The 19,927-nt window shown below is 40.2% G+C and overlaps 1 pseudogene; it reads right to left on the bottom strand.

Moving 5' to 3' along the window:
- Positions 1-773: 773 nt before the first annotated feature.
- Positions 774-1,324, bottom strand: LOC147629876 (actin-depolymerizing factor 11 pseudogene; annotated as a pseudogene).
- Positions 1,325-19,927: the final 18,603 nt, after the last annotated feature.

Here is a 19,927-nt window from a genome sequence, read left to right on the forward strand (position 1 = left end):
ATGTCATCTTGCATGTATCCATACATTCCAGATATCATATCGTTTTTCATCCAGCATTCAAATCAGATAACATTACCTTTGTTTTCCCACTTCACCCAGCCTTCTTTCGACTGCCTGTTGCTGTTGCATGTAGAGCACAAACGCCTGAAACATCTGCATGGTGTTGATGTCCGGACGAAATCCTTGCTGCTCCTGTTGATCACCCATGATTCCCCTTCTACTCTCACCCCAGCTGTTTCACGTCGGGTTCACCAAAGAATGTCATGACGTGGGTGGTGTCGCTGGGAAAATGCGGGACTTCTGGCTGTGAGAGTATGTGGTTGAACTTCAAGGGGCACCACATTTATATAAACATCATCACAATAAAAACCATGAGCAAAGAGAACTCATAATCCCATAAACACCTTAAACCGTAGCCAACAGGCTCACAGAAACCTGTCACCTTTACTATTCACAGGCTTCCTAAAAAGACATAGATGATCATGGTCTTCCTCAGCAACATACTTCCAGATGACGTGAAAAGATAAGGACAATTGACACTGTGTAAGCAAAAATTTAGCGATCCCAATTCTCTCGTTCTGCAAGTCAGATTTGATGTACATGCTCGACGATGATCTCACACAACAGAAAAGTTGCACTACACCTCGTCCTCCTGCTATCAAGTGCTTGCCTTTGGCATCCCATGCTAGACAGTTGACAGGTCCTCCAAATTCTACCATCTGCAACAGCTTGCCCTTGTCCGACTAGACGAGAATGATTCCATCGAGAACAGGACTGAAACTTTCGCCACTTCATCCATCAGAGGATCCAGAGGCTATACAGCTAACAGGCCACCAAGAGATCATCAAAGGTGCTACCATGGAATCTGAGACCCAAAAGCCCTTAATAGGAGCGTTCCCTGAGTTTCTCGATGTCTACTTCAGTCGGATCAGTGGCCTGGACTTCATAATGGACTTCCAGCTCCCGCTTGAAACGATCCTTTGAACTTGCATACAGCATCTTGGTCCTCACACGGGACACATCAGGAGACCAAGCGATGAAGAAGATCTTGCTCTTCTGGCAGTTATCTTCTGTAACGAAGTCGAAGTCGTAAACGGCATATCTGCAATCCTTCTCGGGAAGAGAGATTATATACAGAGAAAGGCCCCTTCCCCGAGGCCCCCCCCCATCCACACACAACTACTCTCTGTCCATTCTACAGAGAGCCCCCTCTCCAATATATTTTCTCAGAATAGCACGCCTCCTGGATATCCAGAATTTCCCGCAGATAAGGCGGGGATTTCCTCTTTTGCAGCAAAATTTCTGGGTTTTCCCATTTTGGCATTATACGCCCTCCATTTTCCTTGCATTTTTCAAAGAGTTGATAAGCATCAACACTTAAGGCTCTTTACACCTCATTCTTCCCAAGGGGCTGTTCCCACACAAAGCATCCCAAGCTTGACAACATTGTATAGCCTCCCTTCTAACAGCTTGTTTAGGGTCATCCAGTGCATCCATAAAGCTCGTAAATCCCGACTCTCCGAAGAGGGAATACACGTGCATATGGTAGCCCTACAACTGCACCTAGATTTGTATTTTATGGCCTCACTTCCATGGTTTCACACCATAGACGTGCCATAGCACGACAACGCGTGCGTCAAGGAAGATATTGGAACAGAGTTGGAGTTGTTTTCTGAAATCGGGCATGGATCTGGTTGATTGACCTTGCTGGTCTTCAATGGATGAGTCCATGGCCCCTTATATGGATCTGTTGGTTGATCTTGCTGATCTTCAACGAGAGTCCATCTTGATAAGTGATTATATTGCCGAGTATTAAGGACTAGGAACTATCGAAACGGCCCCTGAGCGTTCTAGTTGCCAATGATGCCATATATACTCTGATTAAGGAATGATGGGAAATTAAGAATAAATGGGATAAATGGGATAAATTGGAAGATTGTGATCAGTGATACTATGGTTTTATTAAAGGATTGTTTTAAACTGGTTGAATCTGTGAAAAAGGCAATTTCATATTGGGTGTGTGAGTGGTGTGACTAGTTTTATTTTGCATGAACATCCGGCTAGGGGGCCTTGAAACTCTTTTCCTTGGTACCCGGGACAAAACCTAACCAAATTCTTAATTGGATCCCATCACTACAGTGGTTGGGTGGTTGGCTAACCCATGGGATTGGATGGGGTTAGGCTGGACTGATGGATCCGTAAATCGAGACTCAAACTTTTGTTTTTTACGATAGATAAAATAAATCCGGACAGTAACTGTTCTATGGATAGGAATCAACGGCTATGCCTCTTGAATGGGAAAAAAAGCGTTGATCCCAATGATCCAAGTGCAAGTTCTTCCTTGACCTGACCAAGTATCTTATAGATGTAATTGGATCAGCTCGATCAGAAATGATCTTGACTACGTTAGAGTAAAAAGTTATCCTGGTGGAATCGCCCGTGCTTTCCGGTAAAGGAAGTTTTTCCGGGTTCGGTTTTGGAACAACCGACGGATTAGTCTCTTATCCGGATATCCGTGGGTGCGGCCCCGAATGTGGGACCCCTGTCCCGCGCGAGAAGTGCTACTTCCGCTGCCTGTATCCCGAATCTGTTGCTCGGTGGGAACAGGGGGATCTTACAGCATGTTAGATTTTAAAGAAACATTGTTAACACTAGTTCTGTAATTGGACACTAAAGTGTCCTGAGGACACTAAAGTGTCCTGAAAGTTAGCATTTTTCTTGAATTTTTGTGGGCAATCTATTAAGAGTTTTGAAATACTTAACATCCACAGATGTTCCTCAAGACCCAAAAAAAATTTGAGATTTTTTAAATTGCACTTTTCTTAGCTTTTGCAAGGCAATATTTTAATTTTCTTAGACGCATGCTGATAAAACGCATGATTTTTGCTGTTTTCAAAATAGTAGTAATTTGTACATAACTTTTAGAAGGGACATAGTTTGATCATGAAACTTGGCTTGATGGAAAGCCCATGATGTAAACTAAATCTTGGAATCATCAAGCGATAATTATTGGATAAATTTTTGACTCGCTAATATTGAAATGATATTTTTTATACAGGTGGAGCATGAATTTTTCTCCTTCCATATGCAAGCTAATAATGTAAAACTTGAGGTGCACCCATGTTATATAGGGTAAATACTACTTTGTTTTGAATTTTCCAAAACTTTAGAGCCACTTTTTGGGCCTCTTCTCATACATGGCCTTTTGCGCAACCTGTTTTTAATACGTAAAATGTCTAATTATGAGCCTAATTTTGATTTTCATCGAAGGGGAAAGCTGTGTAAGTGCATTATTTGTTGTAACTATAGGTGTAGACTACTTGTGCAAGCATAGTTATGATTAGTTTTTGAAAAAAGATGATCAAATTTTGTATTTTTGTTTTTTACAGTTTTTTTAGAACTAGGCGATAAGAACCTACTTAAGTGGAGGCTAAGTTAGTGTCATACACATCAAATTATGGCTTATTTATCTCATCTCAAGCATGAAAACCAATAATCAACATTCTCATTGATAGGGCTACAATTTTTTTTAGTGGCGTGATTGAGTTTTGATAATACGCATTACTTTTGCTGATTTTATACAACTTTTTTGGAAAAAATTCTAGGAAAGGAAAATGATTTTTTTGGTGAACTTCTACCTCCTTGGACTGATGTATGCTATCAAAATATCTTGGGCAAAATGCTATTGATATCATTGGATTTTTTTTTTGAGAGAATGATGCTTGCATATTTGGAAAAATCCTAAAAAATCCTGAAAAATGTTCATTTTCAAGACATGTGCTACTTTGTTGCTTATGTACTTCCAAATAAAAAGGCATTTTATATGTTTAGCATTTTTTACATAAGCATAGGGTTATGTTCTACATGCCCAATGAAGCATTTTGGTTTTTAAAGCCTACATTAGGAGTTTGATTTTTTTTCGCAACCCCCAAAAAAGGACACTCAAGTGTCCTGTTTTGGTACCAAACTAGTGTTAAGTTTTGAAGTTTATTTTGGGATTTTTTAGAAAATGCAAAGGAGATGCTGTCCAAATTTTTTGCAAATTTGTACATACATATATATATACGTACATACATAGTTCATGTTACATTTAAGGTTTGGCATATCAAATTTGAAAGAAACATTGTTAAGTTTTGATATATACATACCTACATACATATACATATACATAGATACATATACCTATATATATATACATACACATACATATACATAGATACATACCTACATACATATACATATTCATATGCATATACACATACATATACATGTACATATACATATACATCTACATACATATATATATACATATACAAAAAGGTCTGGGGATTTCTATTTTTTTACAAAATTATCTTGATCTATTTCTTGAAGAATTTATGAATTGCCAATCTGAGCTTGAAAGAGAGCCCCCAACTCAAGAAGACTCTAGAATACCTTCCCTGCAGCCAACAAACTTGACCCAGTCTCCAGTAGTTGGATCCTCACGCGCGTGGCCCCAAAACCATCCACACCACCACTGTCACGAGTGCCACAATCACACCAAGAGCATACATCTACATCATCTCAAGTGCAACGTGAGAGGCGAACAAAAAGACGTCTTGACATTATGCATGATGTTCAAGAGGGAGACCACACAAATGAAGATCAAGAGAGAGACCCTCCAGAGCATCTTCAAGAGGGGGAGGTGTCAGGAAAACGTGACATCATGGACATGACTAGTAAGAGTACTTTCCATCGCAAATTTATTTTGAGAAATGTGTGCTTTCCAAATGCATCTCATTTTTGTCTTGTTTACTTGCAGGTGAGAGATGTTCTTCACACATATTGCTGGTAGACGTCCACACTCTTTGGGAGGGCTCAGATAGGTAAAAAGAATAATTTCACCATATAATTAGTTTTCCAAGTTATACTTACCAAAACCAAACATCATAAATCTTTTATATAGTGTGGAAGAATTCTTGAAGATGAAGATTCCCAAGGCTCTATCTCATAGAGGTGCTCCCTCAGATGCAGTGGCTCACCTCGTATGGGCTGACTTTCCTACAAGTTTACAGGTTGTTGATGTAGATACAGATGGGTGTCCCTCATGGAATCAAGTTTCTTCATCATTGATACGTGCCACACTCAGTTTTGTTGGTTTGTTTGTGGCTGATGAGGGTTGGTTTGTGTGTTTGAGTCTAATGGATCAACTTCCTAAAATATATTCCATGGGAAAGAAAGTTGGATTGGTCATGCATCGAACAATGTCTGTTCATGTGGAATCAAGTTATTTGTATGAGAATGGAGAACGGGTAAGTCATAATCTCTCAAATATTTCCCTTTATGTATACATGTTATGTGGTATGGATATCCAAACATAATGTTTTCTCATTATGGTAGGTGGATACATTGGCACTTAGTATATTCTATAGAGTAAATTTTCATGTTCCTATTATTGATCATGAGGCTGGGAAAAATGTTTCAAAGAAGTTATTCAATGATCAACGAAATTTCATTTTTGAGAAGAATAAGAAGCATCCATTCCAACGCACGATGGTCTTGGAGCGCTACATTTGAGGTGGTGCAGAAAGATCTCCTATGTTCTTTAGGTGACACAATTTTCATTCTGTTCATTTTCATAGCTACTTTTTCAAAATACTTAGATGCACATTTATGATTGTATTTCATTGTAGGTGGCTAGTGGAGACCTTCTCAAGTGAAGGAGATGGTGTCTTGGACATTTTTGTAGGATGTGGAGGCTTGGGACGTGCATGCCAAGAGTTAAAAAGGCACTATATGGGGATAGAAAATGACATGGAGGTAGCCAAAGCATGTCTGGGAGATTTCTCATTAGGTCGGGATGACAAGTAGAAGAATGCTATAATTTGTGGATCAAAAGACTTTGTAATCGAGATTTTCATGGTTTGGAAGTTTAAAGATCGAAATATACAATTTTGATCTTTAAAGGATTGTTTTTTATATTTAAGTAAGTACAAAAGTATGTATGTATGTATGTATGTATATATGTTAGTATGTAGGTAGCTCTTGCATGTATGTATGTATATGTATATTTTGTATGTGTATATGTATGAGGTGCATGAATTTAGATAGGTATATGAATATATGTAATTATATCAATAAGTATGATGTGGATCTAAAGGATCTAAAGACTTTGTAATCCAGATTTTCATGGTTTGGAACTTTAAAGATCGATATATACATTTTTTATCTTTAACGGATTTTTTAATATTTAAGTAAGTAAGAAAGTATGTATGTATGTATGTATGTATATATGTTAGTATGTAGGTAGCTCATGCATGTATGTATGTATATGTATATTTTGTATGAATATATGTAATTATATCAATAAGTATGATGTGGATCAAAAGACTTTGTAATCAAAATTTTCATGGTTTGGAACTTTAAAGATCGATATATACATTTTTTATCTTTAAAGGATTGTTTTTTATATTTAAGTAAGTAATAAAGGATGTATGTATGCATGTATATATGTTAGTATGTAGGTAGCTCTCGCATGTATGTATGTATATGTATATTTTGTATGTGTATATGTATGAGGTGCATGAATTTAGATAGGTATATGAATATATGTAATTATATCAATACGTATGATGTGGATCAAAAGACTTTGTAATTAATATTTTTATAGACTGAAATTTATATTGTTCATCATTCAAAGCTTGTTATTTATATGTAAGTTCTTGGTCCTTTACAAAGCTCATAGTAAGTTCATGGTCCTTTGCAAAGCTCGGACTAATTGTTCATTGCTCCAAAAAGCTCGGCAAAAAAAGCTCACAAAAAAAATCCCCCTTTGCGTCATACATTCAGCACACTCAAGCTTCAATGGAGAGCTTGCAAAATAGAAATTTCTCTTTACTCAAATTTGGTGTTGTTTGTGTTTTTGCACCTGCAGTCCACTCAAGGATGTTTAGTAGTCCTTACCCAGTAGGCCAGGCTCTCAGATTTGATGGAAATCGGTGTGCTCCAAGCTTCACAGCTCCAATGGCAAGCTTCACAGCTTTTCTTCATAGCTTCTTCTCCCTCTTCTCTCACTCACTCACATAAACCCTAATAGAGAGCACCAGGCTCTAATACCATGATGAAAAATAGGTAGAGGGAGAGGAGACACACACACAGGAGCAAACCCTAATGTATATTGCAAACCCTAATCATAGAGGGAGAGGAGACACACACACAGGAGCAAACCCTAAGAGAGCACCAGGCTCTAACACCATGATGAAAAACAGGTAGAGGGAGAGGAGACACACACACAGGAGCAAACCCTAATGTATATTACAAACCCTAATCATAGAGGAAAGCCATCTCTCTTCTCACACAATGCATAAAGCCCAAATCCATAATCTACAACACACACTATGTGTTGTGTCCACACACTGCTAACCCTAGCTAATGTCCACACAACTATGACCAGCTGGACATGGTCGTTTATGTCTCACACATGTTACTACCTAAAATGCCAGCACATAGTGCAACTGGCACAAGCTGACATCGAGCTTGAATCTCAACAAAATGGGACTTGCATGACTCCATGACTTGAGGTATGTAGTGAGTGCCAATTCATTAGTCCTACCAATCCCTTGCACCACCTAAACATTTGTTGTATGTGAGGGATAATAGGAAAGTAGCAAAGAACCTTTGCAAGGATAGGAGAACCTTGAAGGTCCTTTTGATATCACTCCATTCCACACTTTGGGAAATTTGTAAAAGAGGCGAGGTCCTTTTGATATAGCACACAATAGTGGGGATAAGCATGGATAGATGTCTAGTCCATATCTATGCTTGCCAAATTTTTCTTGGCATCTACACGGGAGCTTGGCAGACTATTCTCTATTGGAAGAAGAGAGGACTTTAGGATTTGAAATAATGATGTCACACTATATCACTCTAGACGTACATCGTGTGCAAGTTTAGAATGGAAAGACATGCTTGAAGAATGGATGCACAAGAACTTGCAAATATTGGCATTGACACATGCCATAGTCAATCCTCTATGGGATAACTCTTGTATGCTTCCTCATTGTCGAGCTGTCCACCACTTCTAGAAGAATCATTTTTAAAGAAAGTTGCAATCATGTCTTCCATGTTTGTGTCATGGATTATGTTGCTTTGAGTTTTCTGTAGGACTTCAAACCTTACTGCATGGCAAATATCCACTACTGGGGTTTGATCATTGCCACGCTTGTGGGACGTTTGGACTAAAGAGAAATCCATGTCTTGGTGCTTGGCAAAAGCTTCCACTTGGGCTTCCACAATGGTATTATCAAAATGTCCAAAGTTCTCTACATGCATCATGCTAACATGTCTTTGGCGTAGTTTTGACCCTTTACATTTCTTGCATGGACACATGACACACTTAGCCAAGTACGCATCTACGTTTGATGCCATCTTATGCCACACACGTCCAATGTCTTCAACTCCTACCTACCACACTATACAATCATACTATGATCACAATTTGGTTTCGATTCTCTCAAAAATAAAACACAAAAAAGTTGAGCTTCCAAACCAATATACCCCCTTATAGTTCTAAAAATTTGGCACATGCAAGCAACCCCCTATAGCCTGGGATAGAAATCCAGCTCTATTCTTCGAGGAGTTTTTTGGTGTTCATGCATGTGAGCATATACACTCATACACACTTGGTTATGCGCATATGTGAGTGCATGAGTGCTAATTTATGTGCATGAGCACTCACATGAGCATATATATACACATATGCACTTATGTGTAAGCACATATTTGCTCGTATGAGAACATATGTGCTCTCACATGAATCGTATGTGCATGTCAGAGCACATATGCATCCTAATGAGGCTTGAGCGCACATACACACATATGCATCCTAATGAGGCTTGAGCGCACATACTCACATATGTGCTTATGCTTAAGCGCATATGCACTTGTATGAGCACATGAGTGCATATGAGTTTGTGAGAGCACATATGTGCTCACACATAGCGTATATGCGCATGCATGAGCACATATGTGCTCACACATAGTGCACACATGAGCGTATATGCTCACATATACACTCATATGCACTAATTTGTGCACATATGTGAGTGCATATGCACTAATTTATGTGCATATGCAGTCACATGAGCACAAATGTGCTTATGCATAAGTGCATACGCACACATATGCGCATGCATGAGTGCATATCCACCCACATGAGAGCATATACACACTTATGCACTCATGTGAGCACATATGAGCTAGTATGAGCACATATGCACTCACACCTAGCGTATATGTGCATGCATGAACGCATATGCATGCCTATACACTCATATGCGCTAATTTGTGTGCATATGCACTCACATGAGCATAAAGTTGCTTATGCATAAGTGCATATGAGATCATATGCACATGTGCAAGCGCATATGCATGCACATGAGTGCATACACACATATGCACTCATGTGAGTGCATATGCGCTAGTAAGCACATATGCGCTCACACACAACACATATGTGCATGCGCTCACATGAGCCCATATGTGTGTATAGGTGATAATTTTTGTGCATATGTGAGTACATATGCACCAACATGAACACAAATAAGCTTATGCATAAGCGCATATGCATTCATGTGCATATGTGCCCACATGTCACCAGCTTGGACATTTCCCAATATGAAAGGGGTCTAGTGGACTCTAAGATGTCTTAATATTTGGAAAGTAAAAGCTTTGAAAATGGGGGATTATCTTGCATTAAAAGAATCACACTCCTAAAATTTAGGAGAGTTACTATTTTTGGCTTGACTCTGATGATGGAAATTATGTTCGCGTCATTATGTCTCGAATTGAACAAATACCAAGAGTTTTCAAAGTACATATGACAAATGGGCTACCAATTGGGATATTTTTAGAGTTAAAATTTATGGAATGACCCATCTCTTAGATTTGGACATGTGGCAATAAAGTGCACCAAAGCGAGACAAGTGGCCTGACACTTGTTTTAGAAAGTGGATCAACATGAGACAAGTAGCCTCACACTTGTCACTTTAGGTTTTGTGTGGCTCTCCACTTGTCATCATAGCCTTCTCTTTCCTTTTTCACTCATGGGAGCCCTAAATCTATAAATTGGAGCCCTCTCTCTTCATAAAGGAGGCTGTCATGCTGCAAACTAGCCTCTACAACCATTATGGGGGTTGTCCTAATGATGGCTACTCTCTCTCTCTCTCTCTCTCTCTCTCTCTGGGGCTACCCATGAATAATACTGGCTAGGGGTTGTTTTGGTGTCTTTTGTCGCGCAAAGAAATACTGAAGCCAAGGGTATTTAATCATTCTATTATGATTTCTAGCCATTGTACTTGTTATACCAGCCCTTGTACTTATTGTACCAGCTACTATATCGATTGTACTAGAGCCATTATACTTGCTATACCAACAACTGTACCTCCTATACCAACCCTTGTACTTGTTATATCGGCTAAATAGAGAGTTCTACTTGTTGTACAAGCTCTATTGCATGAAAACCCGTGGTTTTTGGGGAAGAATTCGTACCCACACAAAGGTATATGGTTTTTATTGTTGGCTCGACATTTCTATAGCTATGTGCAGCTGAATTTTATGGCAAGTTGGGCTGTGTTATGACATTTGTATATGGATAATCCAGCATCTCCCATGGGGAGATTAAGGCCCTCAAAGCTTGTACATGATATTATTGTCCTTGGGTAATAAAATACTCCACGGGGGAGGGGGTCGCAGACCATTCTGGCCCTCAAAGCGTGTACATGAAATTATTGTCCTTGGGTAATAAAATATTCCAAGGGGGGGGTCGGCCGGCCCATTCCGGCCTCTATGTGGTGTCACATGTGCAAGCTCCATTTTCAGCATTTGTGGATGTTTTGTTCAGCTTTTATGTTTGTTATAGGCTACCACACCTCCAAGAGGGAACTCAATACATTCACCTAAAGGAAGAGAAAAAGAACACAACTCTTGTAGGGCACTTACCATTGCTTCAAAACTGAGTCCCTTGAGGCCTCCAAGCTCACTTGTTAAGCTCCAAACCTCCAAACTCCACCTCCACGCTGTCATTGTAGAGTCGCTTGCACCGTCGCATAAGGCAGTCACTCTCTCTTACTCTCCCACACACAAGCATGAAACATACAAGCATAGAAGAGGCACAAATGCTAGAATGCTTCTCTCTCAATCTCTCTCAAGACACAAAGAAGAGCTCTTAATAGCACAAAGGGGTTTCTCTTTTCATTATGAGAAAATGCCTTATATACATTTGGCCCTAATTCACACTTGGGCACCCAAAAATTACTTAACTAAGGCATTGGGTGGCCAATATCTCATAATGTACAACTTTTATAGTGCCTTTTAATGTCCTGAATTGGAGGAGCATACTTGTTAATCCAAAATGGGATTAACATCCCCCCTACCTGATGTAGGTTCTATTCTCAGAACCTATTTTATCGAGGTCGAAAGACCTGGTCACCAAACTAATGATGGTAAAAGATTTGGCTTGAAACTCCAACGGAGTCCATCTTCTCTTTAGTGGCACGTACAAGGGGTCAACTTATTGAGTTGGTGTGGCACACACATATAGACATGGGTGTACTCTAGAATTGTTAGGAATTCCTTTCTCTTCAGTCTGGCTGTATTCTGAAATCCTCTAACTTGGGATGTGCATCACTTCTGAGAGTTGTTGCATAGCCCCCTCGTGTGTGGATTGGGTGTGCTTTCCTCCACCTGGGACGCAATAACTGATCATGAATGTAACTACTCGGATTTATAGTAGGTCGTCCAATTGTGGATTGGCTAATTTGGTCTGTTGTGCCATGTTAGACCACAACGTACCCTCTCCAACCAAAGGTAGTAGTTTTTCTAAATCTGGGCGAGGTGCTCGGCGTAGAGGTACCATAATGTTGTTTTGTTGGCATGACCTCAGAGTAGGCCTCGGGTAGAATCCTTTGAGTCGGCGCAAATGGTGTTATTTGCATTAACACCTTGAACATTAGCTTTGGCTTTAGTACTGGATTTCCAACTCAAATGAAGCCTTCATACTCTGCACCAGACAATGACTCCAAAATTGTGTCATCAGTAAAAGCTCCAATATTGTCTTGGGGGAGAGTATGGCGTACCTCGTGATTTTTTCATGGGGGGGACAGGTGAGGTGCCGGTATCTCCTCACAGGTGAGAGGGTTAGTGGGAAGATCTATATAATGAATAAGGAATGAGAGTAGAAAAAATGCAGTTGGCTTGAGACTTGTTAGTAGGTGGTGCAATAGGATATGGATTAAGTAGTTTGCGACATTAGAATATACTGGGTAAGTGGAGATGGAAGATGAAGTTGGTGTCTCTTCTTGACCTTGGCTTGAAAAGCTGGGAGGGTGGATCGCTAGGTTTGTGGGATTTCAAAAAATCTCGAAGTTCAAGGATATCCTCAGGACTTGTGTTAGGATATTCAATATGGGTGGTATTAAAAGTGTAAAGGACACTGGTTAACATGGATTCTAAATGTTTGTAGATATTATGGTATAGTTTTAGAATACCAAAAGGGTGATATAAAGAAGACTCACATAAGTTTAAGTTCTGGTGCGTATTGTAGACTTCTAACCATCCATGGCTTATAATCCATTGATAACTTTGTGCTACCACCTGTAGTTGGCCAGTGTTTCGAGTATATCATCTAGAACAAATAGGTCTAATTTTTTGACACTGTTGTCCAATATTTCAGAGTTTTGTAGTACCCGACACCAACTAGGAAGGTTTAACACAATAGGGTGCAATGGATGAAAGTAAATATCTTGTGGATTAGTTAATATTATATCTCCCTGCAAAATTCCCATAATGATAGTGGGATGAGCATCATGCTCAGCATTTTGCTTAATGAGGGTTAGTTCACCTAGGGCTAGGTCCTTAGACAGATATATATTATATTGAATCAATGAGAGGGTTAGTGTAGACAAAAATAGAGTAAGAGTTTGAGAAGGGGCCTGAGGAATTACTGGCAAAACTGACCTATCTCCAAGGCTTGCTCAAGGAGTAGGCACATTTCATCTATAGGTTCTTTTCTTTGACTGTGGTCCTGTAGGCCAGTTGGCATTCAAATTCTTGTAGACCGGAGTCATTGGTGCTAAGGAGGTTTGATATGGCTGTTTCTCAGACCATCCTTGCTGCATCCAACTCCTCAAAGCACGTGGTTGCTTCCTCCTGGGCGGCACGTCTGGCGGTAGCCTCTCTTTCTTAAGCTTCTGTGATTCTCTGAAGTCTTTCGGCAGCCAGTCTTTGACTGTCTTGTAACTTTTGGGTGACTTGTGCCATTGCCTTTTGGTGTGCTATCACCATTCTCTGCTACATATCAACTTGATTGGTGCTAATGGTATCATTGAGGGCTCTCACCTTTTCTACATGTGCCTTGTTTTGTGCGTTTCTTTTCTTGTTCCAAGTGAGTAGCCCTTCTTTCTGCTTCCTGAAGACTTAAGGATAACTGCTAGATCTGGCTTTGTAGCTCCTCTTCTTTGGCTAGGGATGTATGCTACAGCTCTCGTACTTGTGCTAGGCATGAATGGCTATTAGCTCGTGGTTGTGGGTAACTTCCTTTTGGAGTTGCTCCTCCTTAGCCTGCTCCAGCTTCACCTTAAGATTCGTATTCTCTTTAATTCTCTGGACAATAGTTTGGCTGAGAACCAAATTATTATTTTCCATCGCTTTGTACCTGGCCTCTTGCTCCTCGGTGGCCTTTAAACGCTTCATGATCACATCTCGATATGTGGACTCTACTACTTTCAAGTGTTCTTTTATGCTTTGTACTCTTGTGGTGTTGGAATCTCGAACTTGCTTCTAGAGTGCAACATTATGATCATGAAGCATAGTGAGGAGATGGCAGTGCCATACTCATTGCTCCTGCTCCCAAAGTGCTGTACTTGTGCCCACTGTCCCATCCACTCCAACATGCGGCAGGTTCAGTAGCCCATCCAAGCCTTCCATAGTTTCCTGCATGAACTGTTCATAGTCTATATTCTATAGGAATGACAGATGTGGTATTGTTTCTTCGTCCTTCAGATGCCTTCTTTTGCTCGGTCTGGATGTATCTTCATCTCTTGGTCTTTTACGTGTGTCAAGTGGCGTTGCTGGATCTTGCACTCGGATTGATATTTCTATTTCAAGATCTCAAGATTCTTCAGCCGCCGTCACACTGCTTCTGTTTCCTGTCTCTGGCTCCATTTCCACAGGTGTGTCTGTCATACTAGAATCCTTGAGCGGAGATAGGTTTTTGTTTTGTTTTTTTTTTTTTAAAGAGCAGAAGATTAAAGAGAATTATTATTTTTAGCTTGATAAAGAGGAAGGTTCCATCCCAATGAGATCCAAGCAATGGCCAAGAGACCTCCGCCAAGAGAATCTAAAGGCCGCTAAGTATCTCAAGGGTGATAGACCCTTTTCTTTCTTTTTGACATAAGGAGTACCCCATGAAGATGAGGGCATCGGTCTCGAGGGCCCATAATGTACCCAAGAGTCCTACCAGCCCAGTCCTCCTCCTTCTCTTCATGGACTTTCACGATTCTGTTCAGCAGCACCTTGTTATAATCCACTGGCTTCACCTGCATGACTAAAGACATTGCCCCCTTCAACCCTTCTCTATTGGTTCATCTCTGATGTTCTCATATTCAGCTCCATTGGAATTATAGGAGCTCTTCTTTAGCATAGCATACATGGACATCCATTCAAAGGCATGGGAGTGTATCTTGAGTGGTGGTGGTTGCTGTGCAGAGCTTCATGGATTAGATCTTCCGTGATCAGGACTTGCTCTCTGTTGTGCCATTAGCCTTCGTTACTGTACCCTACTTGGTGGCTTTTTCTTATGTTTTGATGTACTCGGCACAAAGCTCCATGTTGATATTCTTGGGAAGAATCTGTGCCATTTGTTGAGGCCCACCTTCTCTAGTTTGTCCTTTATAAGTCTCTTCCAGAATTTAGAGGCACTTTGGGTTGTGGTACTATAGTGCCACCTTTCCATGTGTCATATGGATTATTAAGGGACTAAGGTTATGTAGAAGGGTGAGAGAAGGGTGTGAGTGTGAATGGACTTGAGGTCCACTTGTTCACCTATTTAAAGGTGAGGCCATGAGGCATTTTGTATGTGAGCAAAGCCTAGTTGTATGCATAAGCAACTTAATAAGAAAGAGTTTTTTTCTTGTACTTTTTGAGTCTCTCCACTCCACACACTTGATCTAGCATGAGCACCACGTTTTCTCAACATGGTATCAAGAGCCTAGGTGATTTGAACCATTTGTGGTGTAGATTAGATCAAAAATATCCATTTTTTCCTCATCTTCCTTGTGTGGAGCTCAACCTTCTCATGGTTGAGGAGCTACAACAACTTGTAGAGTGGATATTTCTCTGTGATTTCAACTAGGGAGTTGTAGAACAGCCCCGGGCGCTTCAGTTCGTACCGGCAATTTTTGAAGACCATTCACACTCACACCCTTCTCTCACCCTTCTACATAACCTTTGTCCATGTTGAGAAAACGTGGTGCTCATGCTAGATCAAGTGTGTGGAGAGGAGAGACTCAAAAAGTACAAGAATAATATCTTGCTTATTAAGTTGCTTATACATACAACTAGGCCTTGCTCTCATACAAAATGCCTCATGGCCTCCCCTTTAAATAGGTGAACAAGTGGACCTCAAGTCCATTCACACTCACACCCTTGTCTCACCCTTCTACTCAACCTTAGTCTCTTAATACCCCCCCTCAATACCAACTATGGAAGGATGGAATAGGTGGTATTGGACATAAGATGCCTTTATAGCATTAGGCGTACAAGGCTTGGAATATAGGTGTGATTATCTAGGATTTACAAAAGTGTTCCTAGAGCCTTAGAGGCTATTACATTGATGCCATCTAAGTCTTTATTTGTTTGTCGATGAAGATGTACACCTCAATGATGGTGCACCCCACTCTTTGTGTTTGCTTGGCTTCTTGTAGATGACATGCTTAGGAGATACATGCCATTGCTTCCACCATGTGCTTTCCACCTTCACCATTCTCACACAATTATCATAAAGCAGGCTGCCACCATTGCTTAAGTGGTTTGCTTTTAGATGGTCCTCCAATATGCTCGATGCTTCCTTGAATACCATATCTCCTCCATGGGTAGTGAGGTAGATTTAAATGGGGAAAGGAAAGGGAGGGTCTTACCACTTGCCTTATGCATTGGTCAAGGGCAGTGTCTACTCCACAATTACAATAGCTTTTATGCATGTTAGTTACAAGATACCCATTAGGGTTTGAAGATTCAAGATTAGTGAAAATGAGTAATTGGTTGAGGTAAATGCTCAAACAAATAAGGTTTAACATCTTTGGCTCAAGAAGAAGGAGGGACATGGCTCATAATGTTGCCAATGCCTCTTACAAAAGTAATGCCAAAAGATGCTTAAAATCATGACAAACAACAAGGTAGAGCACTTAGGGATGCTATGCTCAACCTTACAACTCATCTTGGATGATGAAAATGCAGAATATGCAGCGGAATAACATGCCTTGGGCTTGGGAAACGAGAACATACAGCTTATGGCTTGCCTATGCCTCTTACAAACAAGGGCCTCAAGGGTAATACACATAAACATTTAAGATGAACACTTAGTGTACATGTGTTCAACTTTAAAACAACTCAAAAATCTGAGTTTGATGATGAAAAAACCAGAATTCTTCAACCTCTTTAGCTTATGAGGTGAAGACAATTGGTTCATGGTTGCACCATTTCTCTTTCGAAGAAGTGGTTGACGATGAAGACTTGAATGTGGCACTTATGGTGTGTGCCCGGCCTCCATGTTGATGAAGAAGAGGCTCCTTAATGTAAATGACCTCCTCCTTTGATGGTTAAGGCCACCTTAGTGTTGAGCAACACTTTAGTTTATTAATATCACCATTAGTGTGTATAAAACATAATTAGTACTAAAAAGCATATTTTTAGTGTCAAATGATACTTATTTTAGTGATTAACTCACCATTAGTGTTTAATAACACTATTAGTGTTTAAGAACACTTTTCCTTTATTGGATTAATAGAGTAATTAGTGTTAAACAACATAATTAGTGCTTAGAAGCACACTTAATCACTTTGAAAGCTTAAAAATTGATGTTGATGTTGAAGCTTGACGGGCATGAGGCTTATGGCTACCTCATGTGGATGAGAGCCACTTCAAAATCAAGATACAGATCAGCAATACTCATTCACACTCACACTTGAGTGATTAGAGGAAGGGAGTAGTTGATTAGAGCAAGAAAACCCAAAAAAACAAGCTTTAATGGAGAGCCTGAGGGAAAGGAAGAACCACCACCTGGTCTTTTGCTGATTGCCCACGCGTTCGTGGTCATTTTGAGCTCAGATTACAGCTGTGGAGTCCTCATACATTGGGCTACCAAAGCCCTAATACTACTTGCCTTATTGTGGTCTACAACCAAGCAATGGCTGTACGACCAGCGCTGTCGTGCCATGGCACGTCTATGATGTGAAACCGTGCATGTGAGGCCGTCAAATACACATCCAGATGCATGAGGTTATGTGCCATGACGAATCATTATATGATGCCTGAGTATATATGTTCATATTGTAGATAAGGTTCAATAAGATGAGCTGAGGCTGAGCCAGGTTTTGAAGCCTTTGACAGTGTGGTGTGAATTGTGGAGGATTTTTTTTATGCTTATGGAGAATTTTGGAGCTAGCAGATATCTTGTGCCTTGATAGGACTGGATTTTGCTTGTGACATTAGCACTGAGACAGAGAACTTAATGGTGCATATTGGTCGGGATCTTGATCGTATGCTTTAAATGGCAAAATCATATGCACAATAAGGATGCTAAATGGAGCTAAGGCGTGAGAAAAACCTTTAGAAAGGTTATGGTGTAAAGGTGAAAAGGAGTTTGATTATATACATGTATATATATATATGGTCAACACTCTTTAACCTTAAAGCTAAGGTTATGCTTTGTAACCTTAGTGCTAAGGTTAACAAAGCGCAATTGGGGATTTTCTAGAAAACGCGCAGCTTTCTTTTAAATGGTATGGACAGCTGGACAAAGGTGGTGGGTGTGGGCACCGAGATCGCCGCGGGGGAAAGAGGAAAGACACCGGAGACAAACGGCGTGAACCAGAGGGAAAGGATTTCTGCAGCGTTGAAGGAACAGCGTCGGATGGACCAGAGCTCTTAATCCCTTGCATATATAAATTGCTTGTGCCTTGTAGGTGCTAGAATTAGAGTGTAATTCTAGTACTACATAATGATATAACTATGGAAAAATCCATTTTCAACATCAGCACCCAGCGATGCTGCTCCAGATTTTCCACCTTCGCGTAATCGGCGTGTAGCTTATGGTTGGTGAAGCGAATAAAGAGATCTACGCTTGTAAATCACAGTTAAGTGTTTTGTTAATTTATTTTCTTTAAAAGTTACTCTCATTCCATATGAATTGAGAGAATCGTTTAAACCATACATCAAAAGAAGTTTGGAAATGAATAGAAGGATTTTGGGGAAAAAGCTAAGGAATTTGGAGCTCGGAGAATTGTGAAAAATGCATTGAAGTTGAGGGTAATTTGCCTTACTTCCTTCTCATATGGATTTTGGAAATTATGAGTATGTCAAAGCTATGCCAAATGCTATATTTTGCTTGTGAGATGTTAGGACATTAAGGCAGGTTTTCAGGTGATAAAAAATACATCTCAAAATAAAGGTTTTGAGGGCACTGGATGTAATGGATGTAGCTGGCTACATGAATATTGGGAAATTTGGAAAGCTTTGCTATGTATACATGTGAATGGTTCAAAGGATTTCATGCAATTCTGTGCAATCATCTGGATGATTTCAAGGATGTATTGAGGCAAGTTGACACATGTATTTGTCATTGGAAATAATGATATTCAATACTCCTTGGAAAAATTTGTGCGTGAAATTCCTTGTTGGATTTGACATTCACTCTCACAGCTAGAAGTTTCGTACTTTCCTGGCTGTACCGCACACTTCACGACAGCGCAGAGCAGGCGGCGGCTTCAGACAGCAATGCCGCACCGAATGCAGGACTAATCACCTAATTGGCAGTACGATTAGATGCGCCGGCAGCTCCTCTACAACTTTCATGAAGAATTCGTGGAGAGATATGCCCTCTACAAGCTTGTGGAAGGCCTCCAATGGCTGGGGGTTGAGCTCCACACAAGAAAGATGAGCAAAAAATGGATATTTTTTACCTAATCTACACCACAAGTGGTTCAAATCACCTAGGCTCTAGATACCATGTTGAGAAAACGTGGTGCTCATGCTAGATCAAGTGTGTGGAGAGGAGAGACTCAAAAAGTACAAGAATAATATCTTGCTTATTAAGTTGCTTATACATACAACTAGGCCTTGCTCTCATACAAAATGCCTCATGGCCTCACCTTTAAATAGGTGAACAAGTGGACCTCAAGTCCATTCACACTCACACCCTTCTCTCACCCTTCTACTCAACCTTAGTCTTTTAATATGACAGTCCCATAGAAGTGGCACCACTTTAGTCACCACCCTAAAGAACATACCGAATCCCACCCTCGAAGGAGTCATCCAATCATGTCTTGATGAAGAAAAGAGGCCAAAGGGACCAAGTGAATCTTCACATGCAACCACTTCATCGACTATGGAACAAGCTTTGTCACATCGTAGTCAAAGTAAGATGTGCCTATTGTAAAAAGGTGGGACACTTGGCAAATAATTGTTGGGTCAAATACCCCAACAAAATGAAATGTAACAAATGTAAACAAACGGGGCATATTACTTCTAAATGTCCTAACAAAGAGTCAGAGGCCAACTTTGTATCAACCTCTACCTCTTCTGAGAAATTGTTTCAATTCTCAAGGTAATCACACCTATATTCCAAAGCCTTGTACGCCTAATGTTATAAAGGCATCCTATGGTCCAATACCTC

Source organism: Cibotium barometz, chromosome 17 (genome assembly GCF_041138505.1).
Source record: "Cibotium barometz isolate CiBa-2024 chromosome 17, ASM4113850v1, whole genome shotgun sequence".
NCBI lineage: Eukaryota > Viridiplantae > Streptophyta > Polypodiopsida > Cyatheales > Cibotiaceae > Cibotium > Cibotium barometz.